We start from the raw sequence: 19,709 nt of genomic DNA on the forward strand, positions 1-19,709 counted from the left end.
TAAAAATTTCATCAATAAATTTTGTCCTTATTAGGAAAAAAAATCCAAATTTACTGAAAATTTGGAAAAATTCACAATTTTCAAACTTTGAATTGTTTTCTTTGTAAGATAGAAAGTCAAACACCACAACATAGTTATTAAAGGGGTTGTCCCGCGCCGAAACGGGTTGTTTTTTTTTTCAACCCCCCCCCCGTTCGGCGCGAGACAACCCCGATGCAGGGAAGTAAAGAAAGTTTACCGGAGCGCTTACCTTAATCCCCGCGCTCCGGTGACTTCAATACTTACCGCTGAAGATGGCCGCCGGGATCCTCTGTCTTCGTGGACCGCAGCTCTTCTGTGCGGTCCACTGCCGATTCCAGCCTCCTGATTGGCTGGAATCGGCACGTGACGGGGCGGAGCTACACGGAGCCGCTCTCTGGCACGAGCGGCTCCATAGAAGACTGCTGAAGACCCGGACTGCGCAAGCGCGGCTAATTTGGCCATCGGAGGCCAAAAATTAGTCGGCTCCATGGGAACGAGGACGCCAGCAACGGAGCAGGTAAGTAAAAAACTTTTTATAACTTCTGTATGGCTCATAATTAATGCACAATGTACATTACAAAGTGCATTATTATGGCCATGCAGAAGTGTATAGACCCACTTGCTGCCTCGGGACAACCCCTTTAATTAAAATTTCCCATAGGCCTACTTTACACAGCAATCATTTTTTAAGTGTTATTTTACTTTTTGCAGACTCCACAAAGTATATAAATTTAGCAGTAATTTTTCACATTTACTAGCAAATTTCAAAATCTAAATTTTTTAAGGACCAATGCAGTTCAGACATAGTTTTGCCGAGCCGGTATATCAGAATCCCCCATGAATTGCCCCATTTTAAAATCAGCACCCTTCAAAGTATTCAAAATGGCATTTAGAACGTTTATTAACCCTTTAGATGTTTTACAGGAATTAAAGGAAAGTGCATCAAAAATTAGAACAGTTCCTTTTTTCTACTGATTTTCAATATAAAACCTTTTTTTTTATATAAAACAGTAGGAGTTAGCAAAGAAACAAAACTTGGAATGTATTACCCAGATTCCACAGTTTTTAGAAATGCCCCATATGTGGACGTAGCCTGTTGTATGGGCACATGGTAGGTCTCAGAAGGAAAGCAGCGCTTCTTGTCTTTTTGAATGCAGATTTGGCAGGAATAATTTTCAGACCCCATGTAGTGTTTGCAGTGCCCCTGAGGTAGCAGTACATTTGAAACCCCCAATAACTGACCCCATTTTAGAAACTACACCCCTCAGGGAATTTATTAAGGGGTGTAGTGAGCGGTTTGAACCCACAGATGTTTGAGGAATTTTTTTTAACAGTTTGAGTTCAATACGAAAAAATCCAATTTTTCACATAATGTTTAGCTTTAGGCCCAGATTTTCATTTTTCACCAGTGGCAGAAGGAAAAACATACCCCATGATGGTTACCCAGTTGCTCTCGAACACGGAAATGCCCCATATGTGGACGTAGCCTGTTGTATGGGCACATGGCAGGACTCAGAAGGATAGGAGCGCTTCTTGGCTTTTTGAATGCAGATTTTGCTGGAATAATTTTCAGACCCCATGCAGTGTTTACAGTGCCCCTGAGGTACCAGTGCATTTGAAACCCCCAACAACTGACCCCATTTTGGAAACTACACCCCTCAGGGAATTTTTTAAGGGGTGTAGTGAGCGGTTTGAACCCACAGGTATTTGAGGAATTTTTTTAACAGTTTAAGTTCAATACAAAAAAATCACATTTTTCACATAATGTTCAGCTTTAGGGTGCCTGCACACGAACGGAATTTCCAGCGCGTTATTTTAGGCACATTATCTGCCCCAGACCGCAGCCAATATACTCCTATGAGGATCCGCAGTTGTCTCCAGACGGACGGATTTGTATCGCATTTTTTCACGCGCGTGAAAAAATCTGCGACCTGTTCTAATTTGAGTCGGATTCTGCGCGTGAAGCCTCCAATACAAGTGAATGGGTGCGTTTTTTCACTAAGTACATCCGCAGTGCAGCTGCAGATGGAGTCACTGGTTGCTATGACTACAGGAAGTAGGCATGGTAGGAGGCGTCCCAACACACAGCACAGAGCTTCACAGGCAAATTTGTAGAGGGAGATAGGTAGTATTTCTTGCCAATGCAGGATGTAAGAATGCAAAATCTGTAGTAATGAATTCCTCTTGTGAATTTTTTTGCAGTGACTGAAATAAAGTCACGCTGGAGAAGCGCCTGAAAAAAGTTATATGGATCAACCATGCCCACAAAGACATCTGCTCACCGGGTGAAAGCATGTTGCCAGAATAATTTAACGGTGCTCGCACAAGCAAGAGGGACAAAACGGAGTCTGGGTGTTGGTTTTTAAGCTGTTTTCCAAGGAATGGGCAGTTCTCTAGGGGTTGGGTTTACAATAAAGGGTGTCTGCTGGTTTTTCTGCGCGTTTTTTTCCGCAACACATCCGCGTATATCCGCGCGTGATTTTTCACGCATCCGCACCTATCCGCAAGCACATTTAGGTACCATACGCGCGTGAAAATCCGCTAGCGGAATCCGGAACGCTCGTGTGCAGGCGGCCTTAGGCCCAGATTTATATTTTTTACCAGTGGCAGAAGGAAAAAACATACCCCATGATGCGTTACCCAGTTGCTCTCGAACACGGAAATGCCCCATATGTGGACGTAGCCTGTTGTATGGGCACATGGCAGGACTCAGAAGGATAGGAGCGCTTCTTGGCTTTTTGAATGCAGATTTTGCTGGAATAATTTTCAGACCCCATGTAGTGTTTACAGTGCCCCTGAGGTACCAGTGCATTTGAAACCCCCAACAACTGACCCCATTTTGGAAACTACACCCCTCAGGGAATTTTTTAAGGGGTGTAGTGAGCGGTTTGAACCCACAGGTATTTGAGGAATTTTTTTAAGAGTTTGAGTTCAATACAAAAAAATCACATTTTTCACATAATGTTCAGCTTTAGGCCCAGATTTATATTTTTTACCAGTGGCAGAAGGAAAAAACGTACCCCATGATGCGTTACCCAGTTGCTCTCGAACACGGAAATGCCCCATATGTGGACGTAGCCTGTTGTATGGGCACATGGCAGGACTCAGAAGGATAGGAGCGCTTCTTGGCTTTTTGAATGCAGATTTTGCTGGAATAATTTTCAGACCCCATGTAGTGTTTACAGTGCCCCTGAGGTACCAGTGCATTTGAAACCCCCAACAACTGACCCCATTTTGGAAACTACACCCCTCAGGGAATTTTTTAAGGGGTGTAGTGAGCGGTTTGAACCCACAGGTATTTGAGGAATTTTTTTTAACAATTTGAGTTGAGAACGAAAAATTCACATTTTTCCAATAATGTTCAGCTTTAGGCCCAGATTTTCATTTTTCACCAGGGGCAGAAGGAGAAAACATAGTCCATAATGCATTACCCAATTACTCTCGAGCACGGAAATGCCCCATATGTGGATGTAAACTGTTGTTTGGGCACATGGCAGGGCTCAGAAAGAAAGGAGCGCTTTTTTTGAATGCAGATTTTGCTGGAATAATTTTCAGACACCGTGTAGTGTTTGCAGTGCCCCTGAGGTACCAGTGCATTTGAGACCCCCAACAACTGACCCCATTTTGGAAACTACACCCCTCAGGGAATTTTTTAAGGGGTGTAGTGAGCGGTTTGAACCCACAGGTATTTGAGGAATTTTTTTTAACAATTTGAGTTGAGAACGAAAAATTCACATTTTTCCAATAATGTTCAGCTTTAGGCCCAGATTTTCATTTTTCACCAGGGGCAGAAGGAGAAAACATAGTCCATAATGCATTACCCAATTACTCTCGAGCACGGAAATGCCCCATATGTGGATGTAAACTGTTGTTTGGGCACATGGCAGGGCTCAGAAAGAAAGGAGCGCTTTTTTTGAATGCAGATTTTGCTGGAATAATTTTCAGACACCGTGTAGTGTTTGCAGTGCCCCTGAGGTACCAGTGCATTTGAGACCCCCAACAACTGACCCCATTTTGGAAACTACACCCCTCAGGGAATTTTTTAAGGGGTGTAGTGAGCGGTTTGAACCCACAGGTATTTGAGGAATTTTTTTTAACAATTTGAGTTGAGAACGAAAAATTCACATTTTTCCAATAATGCTCAGTTTAGGCCCAGATTTTTATTTTTTACCAGGGGCAGAAGGAGAAAACGAAACCCATGATGTTACCCAACAGGGAAATGCCCCATATGTGAATCTAAACTGTTTTTAGGGCGCAGGGCTCAGAAGGGAAGGACTTAGCATGTGGCTTTATGTACAAGCTGTGCAAAGTACATCAGGGTAAAACGTCAGGGCAATAAAAAAATTAAAATTTCAGGGACGTGTGGTAGATCTTAAAACACTCATTTATACAGAGGCCGGGTTGTGTGGGGCACGTTTCACACTGGTATATGGTGTCTTTTCTTATTCCCTGTTTGTAGCACACTCTGCACCTCTTTTGGGTCCTTCCCTTTGTCGCAGTGGAGGGAATTTCACTGAGAAAATGCTGCCCTGGTACAATTCTTGTGGCCTCGCTTCCAGAAGTACTGGGCCTCTCCCCCACCTCCTGGTCCCCAAATATTAGGTCCTTGATAACTTCCTCTTGAAATTCAAGGAATGTCCCCCTGTGGCCTGCACCTCGGAACAGCACGTAGGCATTATACAGTGCCATCTGTACGAGGTGCACGGCCACTTTTTTGTACCACACCCGTGTTTTCCGCATGGCTCTATAGGGCTCCAGTACCTGGTCTGATAGATCGACCCCTCCCATGTACTTATTATAGTCGAGGACGCAGTCTGGTTTGGGGGTCTCTGCACTGGTACCTCGTACTGGGCAGGGGGTACTGCTGTGGCCGTGTATTGTTGTCAACATAAGGACATCCCTCTTGTCCTTATATTTAACGCACAATACATTGTCGCTGCATTGGGCCCTGCTCTCACCCCTTCTGAGCAGTTGCCCAAGCAGCGTCTTAGGGAGGCTTTTTTGATTTTTCCGAACAGTGCCACATGCCACTGTTCCTCTGGAAGCGAGGCACTGAAACAGGGGGACACTGGTATAAAAGTTATCCAGGTACAGATGGTAACCCTGGTCTAATAGTGGGTGCACCAGTTCCCACACTATTTTCCCTGTTACTCCCAGCACGGGGGGGCATTCTGGGGGCTCAATTTTAGTGTCCTTCCCCTCGTAAATACGGAACTTGTGGCTGTACCCTGATGTACTTTCGCACAGCTTGTACAACTTCACACCATACCGTGCCCGCTTACTGGGCAGGTACTGGCGGAATTTTAGCCTCCCCTTGAAGTGTACCAGGGACTCGTCTACTGCAATGTTTATCTGTGGGGCATACGCCTGGGCAAACTTGGCGTTAAAATGGTCTATTACGGGCCTGATCTTATACAACCGATCGTAATTGGGGTGATCGCTGGGGGGGCACAGCTGGTTGTCATTGTAGTGCAGAAATTTTAAAATACACTCAAAGCGCGTCCTCGACATCGCCATGCGGAACATTGGTGTGTGGTACAAAATATCGGTAGACCAGTACGCCCTGATTGTTGGCTTCTTTATTAGCCCCATGGTTAGTATAAGCCCCCAAAATTTTTTTATCTCTGGTGCATCCACAGGGGTCCACTTATCGGGTCTGGCGTAGCTGGAGGTGGGATTTTCTTCTATAAAATTCTGGGCGTACAAATTCGTCTGGGTAACAATATGGACAATGAACTCTTCAGAAAAAAAAAAACTTGAAGAAGTCCTTCCCTCTGAGCCCTTCCGTGTCAAATTGAATCCCTGGGTTCCCAATAAAATCAGGGATCTGGGGTCTGTAAAAATCTATCCAAATTGGGACTATTTACTCTAGAAAAAAGAAGTATAAGGGGTGACCAAATAACTATGTATAAATACATGAGGGAACAATACAAGGATCTCTCCCAGGATCTGTTTATACCCAGGACTACGACGGTAACAAGAGGGCATCCGCTACGTTTAGGGAAAAGCAGGTTTCATCACCAACATAGAAAAGGGTTCTTTACTGTAAGAGCAGTTAGACTGTGGAACTCTCTGCCTGAGGAAGTGGTGATGGCAAAATCCATAGAAGAGTTTAAAAAGGGACTTGATGTCTTTCTGGAGAGGAAGGATATTATAGATTATAAATCTTAGGTTAATTGTTAATCCGGGTATATAGGAAGGTAGGAACTATTAGGGGTTGATCCAGGGATTAGTCTGATTGCCATTAGGGAGTCGGGAAGGAATTTTTTCCCCAAAAAGGGCTAATTGGCTTCTGCTCTTGGGGTTTTTTGCCTTCCTCTGGATCAACAACACAGGAGGATAAACAGGCTGGACTAGATGGACGTTGTCTTCATTCGGCCTTACAAACTATGTTACTATGTTATAAAGCAGCAAACAGAGGGTTAACAGCCGTGGTCAGTGTGAGCTTCAGCTTCAGTCATGTATGAAGCGGGCTTGGCTCCCGAGCCTGCAGAATATTAACCCCGTGCACATAAGGTGTACGCCCTGAGACATGAAGTGGTTAAATGAGTACCTGTCATGTCCTCGCATCAGTGGGGCCAACTGCAGAACTTTACAGCCGCAGCCCTGGTAACTCCACAAATGCCGTTCTTGTATTGACACTCGCCCCTGTTGCTTCATACGGATTTTTCTTAGATTTAGCTTCCGATGCGCTCAATGTGTCAAGTGGGCGGTCTACATGGCTTACTGTTAATAAAGTCGAACCTTACCCTTCGACATCAATTGGTAGAGACCGCCCACTTGACACATTCACAGCACATGGAGATAAATCTAAGAAATACCTGTACTGGGGAATGTGGGTAAATAAACAGAAATACATTTTTGGGGTTAGCATGGAAGCAAAGCTCAGTATCTGGCCCCACTGACAATGAGGACACTGGATAATGGCAATCACATGAAAGTAAATAAACAGTCATAAAAAAGTAAAGTTTTAGCGCCTCCCATGGATCGGATCCATGACGAGAGCTGAACCTACCTGCGTCGGAAGAAGAGCTATATTTTGACAGTGACGACTCTACCGCTAGCAGTACGGAGGTTGAAGTAGGGGTTGGGGCAGCAGGGCCAAGTAGTTCCGTGCCTCCCACTATGTGGAATTCCACAGCTTTATTTTCACCCCAAATACCCTAATTTACAGGCATTTATGTGGATGTCACTAATTTTGCCCCCTTTATTTTTTTTTACCTTTATTAGTGACAACGTTCTGGAATTGTCCTACAAACCAACATTTATGCTGGACAATTTATTACAGAGCACCCAACCTCTGTGTATTCCAGAACGTGGACCACCACAAATGTCCCAGAGATAAAAAGGTTCTTGGTAATCATATTATTAACCCCTTCCTGCTCCAGGGCGTAAGTTTACGGTTTTTATTGCAAAAAAGTAGAAAAACCTAAAAAAAATAAGAAATGTAATATCATTGTAATCGTACTGATCCACAGAAAAAAATGGCAGTTTTTATGTCGTTTTTTTCTCCGTTATCTTTAAAAAAAAAAAAAAGTTTTACAATATAGTCTATGTACCCAAAAATGCCGCCATTAAAAACTACAGTTCGCCACGCAAAAAACAAGCCCTTATACAGCCATTTTGACAGAAAAATAAAGACGTTGTGGCTTTTGAAAAATGGAGATGAAAATTGGCCAAAAATCGTTCCGTCCTTAACCCCAAAGTAGGCCTGGTTAAAAAAAATCCTGCATACGGTCATAATGGGACTGGTTAAAAAAATTCCTGCATACAGTCATACTGGTCCACTAGTGCCATTCAAGCAACCCCTGTATTTACGTCACTTATGTCTCGTGGGCGAGTGCCTGATGCGTTTCAAGGGCCATGTCTCATTCTGCAGGTTCATACCCTCTAAACGCGCCAGTATGGTTTTAAGTTATATAAGGTGTGCAAGAGCACAACAGGCTATACCTGTCAGTGGGGCCAACTACAGAACTTTACAGCCGCAACTCTGTTAACTCCACTAATCACGTTCTTTTATTCACACTCAACCTTGTTGCCTCATATGGACTCTTCTGAGATTTGGCTCCTGATGCGCTCATCGTGTCAAGTGGGCAGTCTACACTGCTAACTGTTAATAAAGTCGAGCCTTACCCTTTGACATCAAGTGGTGGAGACCGCCCACTTGACACATTCACAGCGCAAAGAGATGAATTTAAAAAATGACGGTACTGGGGAACATGGGTGAATAAACAAAAAGACATATTTGGGGTCAGCACGACCGCAAAGCTCAGCAACTGGCCCCACTGACAATAAAGCCACGACAGGTTCTCTTTAACCCCTTCATGACCACCCATACGTGTTTCTACGTCACGGGTGTCTGGGCTTTAGGCCGCATTCACACAGGCGGCAAAATATCAACACAAGGAAATCTCAGCGATATCGCGTTGGTGATCCTTGCGATATCGCTGCATTTTCTTGTGGCGATATCGCAATTTTGTATCGCACATCACCTACAGGCGCTGTCAAGCTCTGGTGCGGGTCTCCTCTTCAGCCCCGGTCTTAATTCTACTTCCAGCCCTTCCTGGATTGGAGGTTAAAATTCCCACCTTCAGGAACTGCTGGCCGTGATTAGTTTACGAGCACCATGGCTCAGCCAATTAGAGCCGGCACTTGATGAACCAATCACACCCATTGATTGAATGGCTGTGATTGGTTTATCGAGCGCTGGCTCTACTTGGCTGAGCTATGTTGCTCATTAACCAATCACAGCCAGCCCTTCCCAGAGGTGGGGATTTTGATCCTCCAATCCAGGAAGGGCTGGCGGAAGACTTTAAGGAAATGCCAGGGAGCTTCAGGGGAGAAGACACGCAGGAGATTGTTTTTGATGCAGCTAGAGCTCATTTTAGGGCTTTGACAGGAGGATTTCCTGTTGTAAAAGTTGCATCACACCATACAAAAGCCGTGCTTTTGTGCAATGCAATAGAAAGGAAGGTTCCATAGGGAAACATGGGCTACAAAACAAAAGAAAGAAAAAAAAAACGCAACTTGCGGCTTTATAGAGCACGCCGCAATTTTGTAAGCTACAAAATATCAAAGGAAAGCATGGGTTCTACATACATGCGATTTGTAGCGATGTTCCATTGTGACAAATTCGCGCAATAAAGTCATGAGTCTGGATGCGGCCCTAAACTACAGTGTCATAAATACATATCAGCCCTGTAGACTTTAAAGCCCCAGGGTCTTGGAGTGTGATAGTTCCCAGCTATGGGAAGTAGCCAAGGGCCTGGAGTTGTCAGGTGGATGAAAGAGGGGCGCACGATGTGCGGCCCCCTGTCACGCGATCACCCTTATCCAACGGATAACAGCGATCTCATGAAAGTTTTAAAAAAGTTAGTTTCATCTTCCCTCATGGATCCGATCTATTCATCTATGGCCTCCGCAAAGTCTCGCGGACCTGCTGCTGGCTTCTGCGCATAGATGTCATTGGCAAAATGTCAGGCGCATGCGTAGAAACCAGGAAAGATCTGGAAATTTGAAATCTTCCTGCTCCCAAAGCCTGGAGATTTCACGGCGGGATATGGTATCCAGTCACGTGATCATGTAAATGTTAAAGTTCACCTCCCCTCACGGATCTGATCCATGAGGGATGAAATTAAGGCCCCCGGATTTATCCCCGGATATTAAAAAAAATTTTAGATCGCTACCTGCAATGCCTACATAATTTACAATAAGTCCCCGGCAATGCCTACTTTCCTGCAGTTCCAGGAACAGCTTGTTGAGTGTCTTCTGTTTGAGACCACCGCACCTCAGCAAGGATATGAGACTGAGGAGGTGCAAAGGCTCACAGAGCGCAACTTTTTACACTCCATCCCTGCCACCGAGGTCAAGAAATTAGAAAAAACAAAAACAAAAAAACAATGGCAAAATGAATATGTTTTCTCTCTCTGCTGTCAGAGAAATAAAAAAATATGTTTTACAAATACATTATATGTATACAAAATGGTACAAATAAAATCTACAGTTCGCCACACAAAAATACAAGCCCTCATACGGCCATATCAACAAATAAATTAAAAAGTTATGGCTTTTGGAAAGTGGAGTTGAAAATCCCCTAAAAATAATAATAATAAACTTTATTTGTATAGCGCCAACATATTCCGCAGCGCTTACATAGACAGGGGATACAGAAAGACAAAAGTACAAACATTACAGAACCACGGTTACAAAGTAATCAATTGATGGAAACAATAGGGGTGCGGGTCCTGCTCCAACAAGCTTACATACTACAAGTAATGGGGTGATACAGAAGGTAAAGGGGCTGGAGATGTGCACTGTATGGCGAGGTGGAGAGTGAGGGGTGATATACACATAGACAATGGTCAGACATTTAGCCGTGTGACGGCAGAAACAGTATGACTGCAGGCGCGGTTTATGATGGCTGGCAGGGATTGCAGTCAGTAGGTCAGGGAGCATGTTATCAGGCGGAGTACAGCGGGGTTTGTTTAGGGAATTCGGTATGCCTCCCTGAAGAGGTGCGTTTTTAGAGCACGCCTGAAGTTCTGCGAGTCCTGGATTGCTCGGGTAGCCTTTGGTAGTGCGTTCCAGAGGACCGATGCTGCTCTGGAGAAGTCTTGGAGGCGGGAATGAGAAGTTCGAATTAAAGGGGCGCTCAATCTGGTTTCGTTAGCAGAGCGGAGAGCCCAGGCTGGTTGATGGATTCAGATGAGGGAGGCGATATAGGGGGGCGCTGCACTGTGGAGGGCTTTGTGGATGAAGGTTGCGAGTTTAAATTGTATTTAACGGGCAGCCAGTGCAGTGACCGGCACAGGGCAGAGGCGTTCGAGTAGCGGCTGGACAGGAAAATGAGCCTGGCTGCCGCATTCAGGATGGATTGGAGAGGGTAGAGTCTGGTGCAGGGGAGGCCGATCAGCAACGAGTTGCAATAATCGAGCCGGGAGTGGATGAGGGCAACAGTAAGCATTTTTAGCGTGTCCACAGTGAGAAAAGAGCGGATTCTTGCTATGTTCTTGAGGTGCAGCTGACATGTTCGGGCCAGAGATTGGATGTAGGGGGTAAAAGAGAGATCAGAATCAAATATGACCCCAAGGCAGCGGGCATGTTGTCTAGGAGTTATGGTGGCGCCACACACTGAGATGGAGATGTCAGGAGGAGGTCGGTTAGTGGAGGGTGGAAATACCAGCAGGTCAGTTTTAGAGAGGTTTAGTTTTAGGTAGAGAGAGGACATGGTGTTAGAAACAGCGGACAGTTAGTGATATTTTGGAGTAAAGGTGCAGAGATGTCACGGGAAGAGGTGTATAGCTGGGTGTCATTAGCATACAGGTGGTATTGGAGGCCAAATCTCCTGATGGTTTGTTCAATAGGGGCTGTGTAAAAGCATTGAGTCCTCAAGGCTCCTTCACATGGGCGTATTTTTCATCAGTAATTTGTGAGCCAAAACCAGAAGTGGAGAGAAAGTATAATAGAAAGATATGCATTTTTCCGTATTTTGGTCCCACTCCTGGTTTTGACTCACAAAATACTAGTTACAAATATTGCTGTGTGAATAAACCCTAAGGCTTGTTTCACACGGGCTACAAAACTGAAGCTCATGTGTTTGGGTTCTTTCACATTTGGGAAATTTTGTTTTATTGGTTGTGCACCATGCGATCAGAAACTATTTTTAACAAGCTGATACGAATGTCTGTGTGAATACACCCTGGAATGAGAACTTCATGTAAAGTCAATGCGTGCTAGTAAATTACAACTCACCTTAACTGCCAGGATCACAATATCCTTCTCAGCAATTGTATCTTCATATGTGGGTAACAAAGCTGACAAATATTTCATCTCCAGCTGCAAAGAAATACATGAGTTACTCAAAGCTAATTGGATTAAAATGTGCCGAATCTTACTTTTTGTGTCAGCCCCCTGGTAAAATATGGAGTTAAAGGGAAACTGTAATCACTTATAAGCAGTATTAAAAGTCCGGCTGAGGTACGAGAAAGTGCTTTTTATACTTACTCCCCATTCCCTGGCCCTGGAAACTGGCACTCAATCTGCAATGGGCTCATCTCTGCAGGCAGCGGGCGCATGCACACTCTTCTTTATTGATGTGGGCACGCACTGACCGCAGAGTCTAATGAGCAGACCGAGTGCCAGTTTCCAGGGCCAACAGCGAGGGAAGCGGGAGCCAGGCAAATACAAATAGCACATTTCTGGACCTCAGCCCTGCCCTGCAAGCCCATAAACTTATAGTTGATGACAGGTTCCCTTTAACCCCTTCAGTGGCGGGTTTCTTACCACCCTGTCAGACCCTCCAGGGCAGGTTTTTTAAATGGTCTAATCATTTAATTTTAACTAATTTTGCAGACGCATTCCAAGAGCCATAACTTTTTCATTTTTCCACTGACACGGCCATACGAGGGCTTGTTGTTTGCAGGACAAGTTGTATCTTTTAATGGCATGATTTTTGGGTACATATAAAGTATTGTATAACATTTGTAAAAAAATATGTAGGGAGATTGGGGGAAAAAAATAAATTCTGCCATTTATTTTTTGCATTTCATTTTTACGGCATTCAGCGTGCAGAATAAATAACGTGATAACATTATTCTCTGAGTCAGCACGATTCCGGTGATACCAAGTTTATACAGTTTTTTATGTTTTGCTATTTTTGTACATTTAAAATATTTTGTTTTTTTAAAGGTTTGCTTTTGTGTCGCCACATTCCAAGAGCCATATTAATTTTATTGCCATTGCCAGAGCTCTAGAAGACCTTGTTTTTTGCGGGTTGAACTCTAGTCTTCATTTATCTAATTTTTGGGAACATATAAAATTTTGATCGCTTTTTATTTCATTTTTTCTAGTGGCAAAATTAACAAAATCTGTAATTCTGGCATGTTTTTTGTTTTTCATTGCATTCTCTGATCAGTATAAATAATGTATTAAAGTAATTCTACAGGCCAGTACGATTATGCCAATACCAATTGTAATCGTTTTTTTTTCTTTTTCACGACTTTTTCACACTTAAAAAAAAAAAAAAAGTAATAAAAGTTTAAATCACCCTCCTTTTGCCATATCTATAATAAAATCAATCAAAGTAGTGCATTATTGACCCCACACGGTAAACGTAGTCCAAAAAAAAAAAAAAAGAACGACAGAAATGCACTTTTTCAGTCACCCTGTCTCCCAGAAAAAATGCAATAAAAAGCGATCAAAAAGTGAAATGTATTCCGAATTGGTACTAACTAGAGATGAGTGAGCACCAAAATGCTCGGGTGCTCGTTACTCGAGAGGAACTTTTCGCGATGCTCGAGGGTTCGTTTCGAGTAACGAACCCCATTGAAGTCAATGGGCGACCCGAGCATTTTTGTATATCGCCGATGCTCGCTAAGGTTTTCATTTGTGAAAATCTGGGAAACTCAAGAAAGTGATGGGAACGACACAGAAACAGATAGGGCAGGCGAGGGGCTACATGTTGGGCTGCATCTCAAGTTCCCAGGTCCCACTATGAAGCCACAATAGCGGCAAGAGTGGGCCCCCCTCCCAACAATTTTTACTTCTGAAAAACCCTCATTAGCAAGGCATACCTTAGCTAAGCACCACAATACCTCCAACAAAGCACAATCACTGCCTGCATGACACTCCGCTGCCACTTCTGGGTAACATGCTGCCCAACCCCCCCCGCTCGACCCAGTGTCCACAGCGCACACCAAAGTGTCCCTGCGCAGCCTTCAGCTGCACTCATGCCACACCACCCTCATGTCTATTTATAAGTGCGTCTGCCATGAGGAGGAACCGCAGGTAAACACTGCAGAGGGTTGGCACGGCCAGGCAGCGACATTTATTAAAAGGGGTGGGGCGATAGCCCACAATGCTGTACAGAAGCAACGAGAAATCCAATCCTGTGCCACCTCCATTAGGAGCTGCACACGTGGGCATAGCAATGGGGAACCCATGTGCCACACACTATTCATTCTGTCAAGGTGTCTGAATGCCCCAGTCAGACCGGGTTTTTTTATAAATAGTCACAGGCAGGTACAACTCCGCAATGGGAATTCCGTGTGCACCCACAGCATGGGTGGCTCCCTGGAACCCACCGGCGGTACATAAATATATCCCATTGCAGTGCCCATCACAGCTGAGGTAACGTCAGGTTTAATGCAGGTGGGCTTCGGCCCACACTGCATGCCCCAGTCTCACCGGGGTTTTTAATACATAGACACTGGCAGGTACAACTCCCTAATGTGAAGTCCCTGTGGACCCACGGCATGGGTGGCTCCCTGGAACCAACCGGCGGTACATAAATATATCCCATTGCATTGCCCATCACAGCTGAGGTAACGTCAGGTTTAATGCAGGTGGGCTTCGGCCCACACTGCATGCCCCAGTCAGACTGGGGTTCTTTATAAGTAGACACATGCAGTTACAACTCCGTGTGGACCGACAGCATGGGTGGGTCCCAGGAAGCCACCGGCGGTACATAAATATATCCCATTGCAGTGCCCACCACAGCTGAGGTAACGTCCGATTAAATGCAGGTGGGCTTCGGCCCACACTGCATGCCCCAGTCAGACTGGCGTTTTTTATAAGTAGACACAGGCAGGTACAACTCCCTATTGTGAAGTCTGTGTGGACCGACAGCATGGGTGGGTCCCAGGAAGCCACCGGCGGTACATAAATATATCCCATTGCAGTGCCCTGGACAGCAAAGCTAACGTCAGATTAAATGCAGGTGGGCTTCGGCGGTACATTAATGTATCCCATTGCAGTGCCCTGCTCAGCAGAGCTAACGTCACATACAATACAGGTGTGCTTCAGCCCACAGTGCATGCCCCAGTCAGAGTGGTAATATGTACCTTAACAGTAACCGCGTTGGTGGGAATGTGGTGGCGACTGCAGACCTAGTAGCGCGGTTTTATTTAGTTGGTTTTCGGAATGTGGCCAGGATTAAGTGGGCCGTGGCGGGGGGGTGGTGGTGGGGGCTCTCTTGTTGTGTCGGTAAAGGTGAAATTCTTGGACTGCCACCAGACGGACCTATGCAAAGGTATTTGCCAAGAATGTTTTCATTGTTGGAGGAGGAGGGGGATGTTTTTGAGGCACTACGTGTCCTCTCCACATGTCCGTGGTTATAGGCACCTTAACAGTAACCGCGTTGGTGGGAAATGGCCTCGCCACCATCATGTCTTTGGGAAGCCTCCGTTTCCACGCCCCAGTGACATAGCATTAGCAGCGGTATAGGCAGAGTCCAGAATTAGTAACATTTCAGCGGTAGCATTAGGGACAGGCCCCAGTAACATATCACTAGCAGCATTATAGGGGGAGCACAGTATTAGTTCCATTTCAGTAGTAGTAGCAGTCCAGACAGGCCCCAGTAACAATTCCGAAGCAGCAGCATAGGGGGAGCACAGTCTTAGTTCCATTTCAGTAATAGTAGCACTCAAGACAGGCCCTGGTAACAATTCCGAAGCAGCAGTATAGGGGGAGCGCAGTCTTAGTTCCATTTCAGTAGTAGTAGCAGTCAAGACAGGCCCCAGTAACAATTCCGAAGCAGCAGTATAGGGGGAGCACAGTATTAGTTCCTTTTCAGTAGTAGTAGCAGTCAAGACAGGCCACAGTAACATATCACTAGCAGCAGTATACGGGGAGCACAGTATTAGTTCCATTTCAGTAGTAGTAGCAGTCTAGACAGGCCCCAGTAACATATCACTAGCAGCAGTATAGGGGGAGCACAGTATTAGTTCCATTTCAATAGTAGTAGCAGTCTAGACAGGCCCCAGTAACATATCACTAGCAGCAGTATAGGGGGAGCACAGTCTTAGTTCCATTTCAGTAATAGTAGCAGTCAAGACAGGCCCCAGTAACAACTCCGAAGCAGCAGTATAGGGGGAGCACAGTATTAGTTCCATTTCAGTAGTAGTAGCAGTCAAGACAAGCCACAGTAACATTCCCATTGCAGCAGTTTAGGGAGATAACAGTCTCTTGTACATTTCAGTAGTTGCAGTATAGACAAGGCCCCAGTTACATTTATGTAGCAAAAGTGTAGGCCAACCCCACACACCTTGCTGTACCATGAGTGCAGGCGAAGCCCATAAAAATTACTAGGATTACACTGTAGGCGAGGGCCCAAAAAAATTGGTGTACCAACAGTACTAATGTACCTCAGAAAAATTGCCCATGCCCAACCAAGAGGGCAGGTGAAACCCATTAATCGCTTTGGTTAATGTGGCTTAATTTGTACCTAGGCCTGGAGGCAGCCCAGTTAAAATAAAAATTGGTTCAGGTGCAAGTTTCTACGCTTTAATGAGAATTGAAACGTAAAAACATTGTTTACTAAAGTCATATAACTGAGCCTTGTGGGCCTAAGAAAAATTGCCCGTTCGGCGTGATTACGTGAGGTTTCAGGAGGAGGAGCAGGAGGAGGAGGATGAATATAATACACAGATTGATGAAGCTAAAAGGTCCCGGGTTTTGATGGTGATAGAGAACGATGCTTCCATCCGCGGGTGCAGCCTACGTATTGTTTAGGTACCGCTGCTGTCCGCTGGTGGAGAAGAGAAGTCTGGGGAAATCCAGGCTTTGTTCATCTTTACGTCTGACTGCACTGTCAGTTGACAGGCGGGTACGCTTATCCGTGAGCGGGTATGAGAGTGGAAAGGTTCTCCTTATACCGTGGGTCGAGCAGTGTGTACACCCAGTAATCCGTAGTGGCCAGAATGCGTGTAACGCGAGGGTCACGAGAAAGGCATTCTAACAGGAAGTCAGCCATGTGTGCCAGGGTACCTGTACGCAACACATGGCTGTCCTCACTAGGAAGATCACTTTCAGGATCCTCCTCCTCCTCAGGCCATACACGCTGAAAGGATGACAGGCAAGCAGCATGGGTACCCTCAGCAGTGGGTCAAGCTGTCTCTTCCAGAGACATACTGTCTTCCCCGCCTCCGTTTCCGAGCGCAAAGCGTCTGCCTTTATGCTTTGCAGGGAACTTCTCAAGAGGCATAGCAGAGGAATGGTGACGCTAATGATTGCAGCATCGCCGCTCACCATCTGGGTAGACTCCTCAAAGTTTCCAAGGACCTGGCAGACCTGGAGCTGCCATTCCGGGCCGTGGGTCCCCTCCCCCAGTCACATGATCGCCGGCATTTACCGAATGCCGGTGATCATATAAAAGTTAGTAAAAAGTAAAAAAAGTGAAAGATTCAGCTGCCCCGGTGGATGTGATCCATCAGGGCAGCTGAAAGTACTCACCCGCCTTCGCCCCGATGACCAGCGGTGTCCCAGCCTCCAGGTCCCGTCGGCGCCTTCTGCGCATGCGCGCCAGACGTCATACGTCGGGCACGCGCTCAAAAGGCGCGCGCGGCCCGGGAAATTTAAAAATCCTTCTGCTCCCGGCTCCCATGTGTAGCCGAGAGCAGAGGGATGTCACCGGGAGCCGCTGTATGCGGTTCCCGGTCACATGATCGCTGTTATCCAATGGATAGCAGCGATCATGTAAAGTAAAAAAAAGTTTTAAAAAAGTAAAAAAAAATAGAAAAAAAAGTTTAAGTTTCATCTCCCCTCACGGATAATATCCATGAGGGGAGCTGAAATAACATACCTAAGGCACCACATTTATCCGTGGACTTCACCACGGCTTCTGCGCACGCACCCGCCGCCAAGATGGCGGACGCATGTGCAAAAGGTGCAGATTGCCAGGGTAATTTAAAATCTCCCTGCTCCTGGCTACCAAATGTAGCCGAGAGCCTGGAAATTTCACCAGTGCTCGCAAAACGCGGTTCCTGGTCACGTGATCGCCGTTTTCCAATTGAAAACGGCGATCACGTAAAAGTAAAAAAAGGGAAAATTTCACCTCCAATCACAGATCAGATTCGTGAGGGGAGGTGAAATTATTTACATAAGGCCTCCGGTGATGTCCCCCAACGGGATCTTTATCCTCGGACCTTTCCCCAACTTTGGCGCATGTGGCCATTAGCAAAATGGTGGACGCAAGCGCAAAAGCTGTTGAGGGCCCTGGAAATTCAAAGTCTCCTTGCTCCTGGCTACTAAATGTAGCCAAGAGCCTGGAGCAGTGACCGAGGGCCGCAGTGAGCGGTCCCCGGTCACGTGATCGCCGTTATCCAATAGATAATGGCGATTACGTAAAATTTAAGACACAGTTGAAATTTGATGCGCCTTTCCTTTTGAGCCCCGTTGTGCATACAGACATAATATTAAGGCCACAATGGGTATGTCTCTGAAAACAGGACAAACGGGGGTATCCATTTTGGGGTGAACTTTTTCATTCTTATGTACGCTGTACAAAAAAAATGCTTTTAAAATGACACAACTGCCAAAAAAATGAAAATCATAATTTTTCCTTCTGCTTTGCTTAGATTCATTCAAAAACTGTGGGGTCAAAATACACAGTACACCCCTAGATGAACCCGTTAAGGGGTCTAGTTTTTAAAATGGGGTCATTTGTGGGGGTTCTATATCGTTTTGGTACATCAAGGGCTCTACAATTGGGCAATGGGGCTGAAATCGCCTTCAAGCAAAATGACTGTTGTGAAAGTCACCGTCTGCTCTTTTCGGTTTGGGCCCCGTTGTGCATATGGACAGAAGATTAGGGCAACAATGGGTATGTTTCTGAACACAGGACAAACTGGGGTATCCATTTTGGGTGCAAATACGCATTTTCATGTGCATTATAGAAAAAAATCCCATCTTTTAAATGGCATATTTGCAAAAACATGAAATTTTATTTTTTCTCCTCTACATTGCATTAAAGGGGTTGTCCGGCCATAAACATTAGGTCTCATTACTTCTGTTTGCCCAATACAATGCACTTTGTAATATACATTGTGCATTGTAAATTAGGCAAACAGAAGTTATTCAGTTACCTTTAGGGTTGCCCCCCCCTGTGTTGCTCCTCGGTTGCCATGGTTCCTGGTTCCGACAAGTCTCTTGTCCTCTTCTTATCGGGACGACCGGGGACGCGCCTCTCCAGCACAGCTCTGCGCATGTGCAGAAGAACTTCAGCCTGGGAAGCTCAGTTCTGCCTGCAGGGGAGGCGTGTCTGCTGGCTCTTCAACTCCAAGGTAAGAATGAGAGGAGGGGCGGGCTCTCATGGGGGTGGGGGGAGGAGGAGGAGGGAGGATGGATGGATGTGTGCAAGTGGCTGTCAGAAGTCCGGGGGGGGAGGGGGTGGCAGTGATGTGTGTGTGTGTGCAATGTCAGGAGACCCGGCTGTCAGAAGTCCCGGGGGGAGGGGGGAGGGGGGGGGTGCTGTTAGTGTACTTGTGTGTGGGCACTGTAAAGGGGGACTCTGTGGGGGAGGTCACAGGGGGGGCGCTGTATAGGGACGCTGTGGATGGGGGGCATGTGGAGGGGGGCTACTTTGGAGTGCAGTGGGGGGGACTCTGGGGGGGTGGCATGTGTAGGGGGGGTACTGCGGAGGGCACTGGGGGGGGGAATACTGGGGGGGGCACTGTTGAGGGGGGACTGTGGAGAATGCTGTGGTTGGGGGGAATGAGGGGGGCTACTTTGGAGGGCACTGTAGGGGTGACACTGGGGGGCATGTGTAGGGGGTACTGTAGAGGGCACTGTTTGTGGCACTGTGGGGGATCATTAGGGGGGCACTGTGGGAGAGTGCACTGTGGGGGGGGGGTCATTGTGAGGGGGGGTCGCTGTGGGAGGGGCACTAAGAGGGCATGTGTGTGTGGGGAAAT

The 19,709-nt window shown here is 46.1% G+C and overlaps 1 long non-coding RNA gene across 1 annotated transcript in view; it reads right to left on the minus strand.

Moving 5' to 3' along the window:
• The window catches only part of LOC136582640 (uncharacterized), a 65,266-nt gene that overhangs the window by 23,443 nt on the left and 22,114 nt on the right, over window positions 1–19,709 (minus strand). The window contains exon 2 of the long non-coding RNA XR_010787205.1: window positions 11,773–11,856. This is a non-coding gene — a long non-coding RNA (uncharacterized lncRNA). The remainder of the gene's footprint in view (window positions 1–11,772; window positions 11,857–19,709) is intronic.

This window comes from Eleutherodactylus coqui, chromosome 11, assembly GCF_035609145.1.
Source record: "Eleutherodactylus coqui strain aEleCoq1 chromosome 11, aEleCoq1.hap1, whole genome shotgun sequence".
Classification (NCBI taxonomy): domain Eukaryota; kingdom Metazoa; phylum Chordata; class Amphibia; order Anura; family Eleutherodactylidae; genus Eleutherodactylus; species Eleutherodactylus coqui.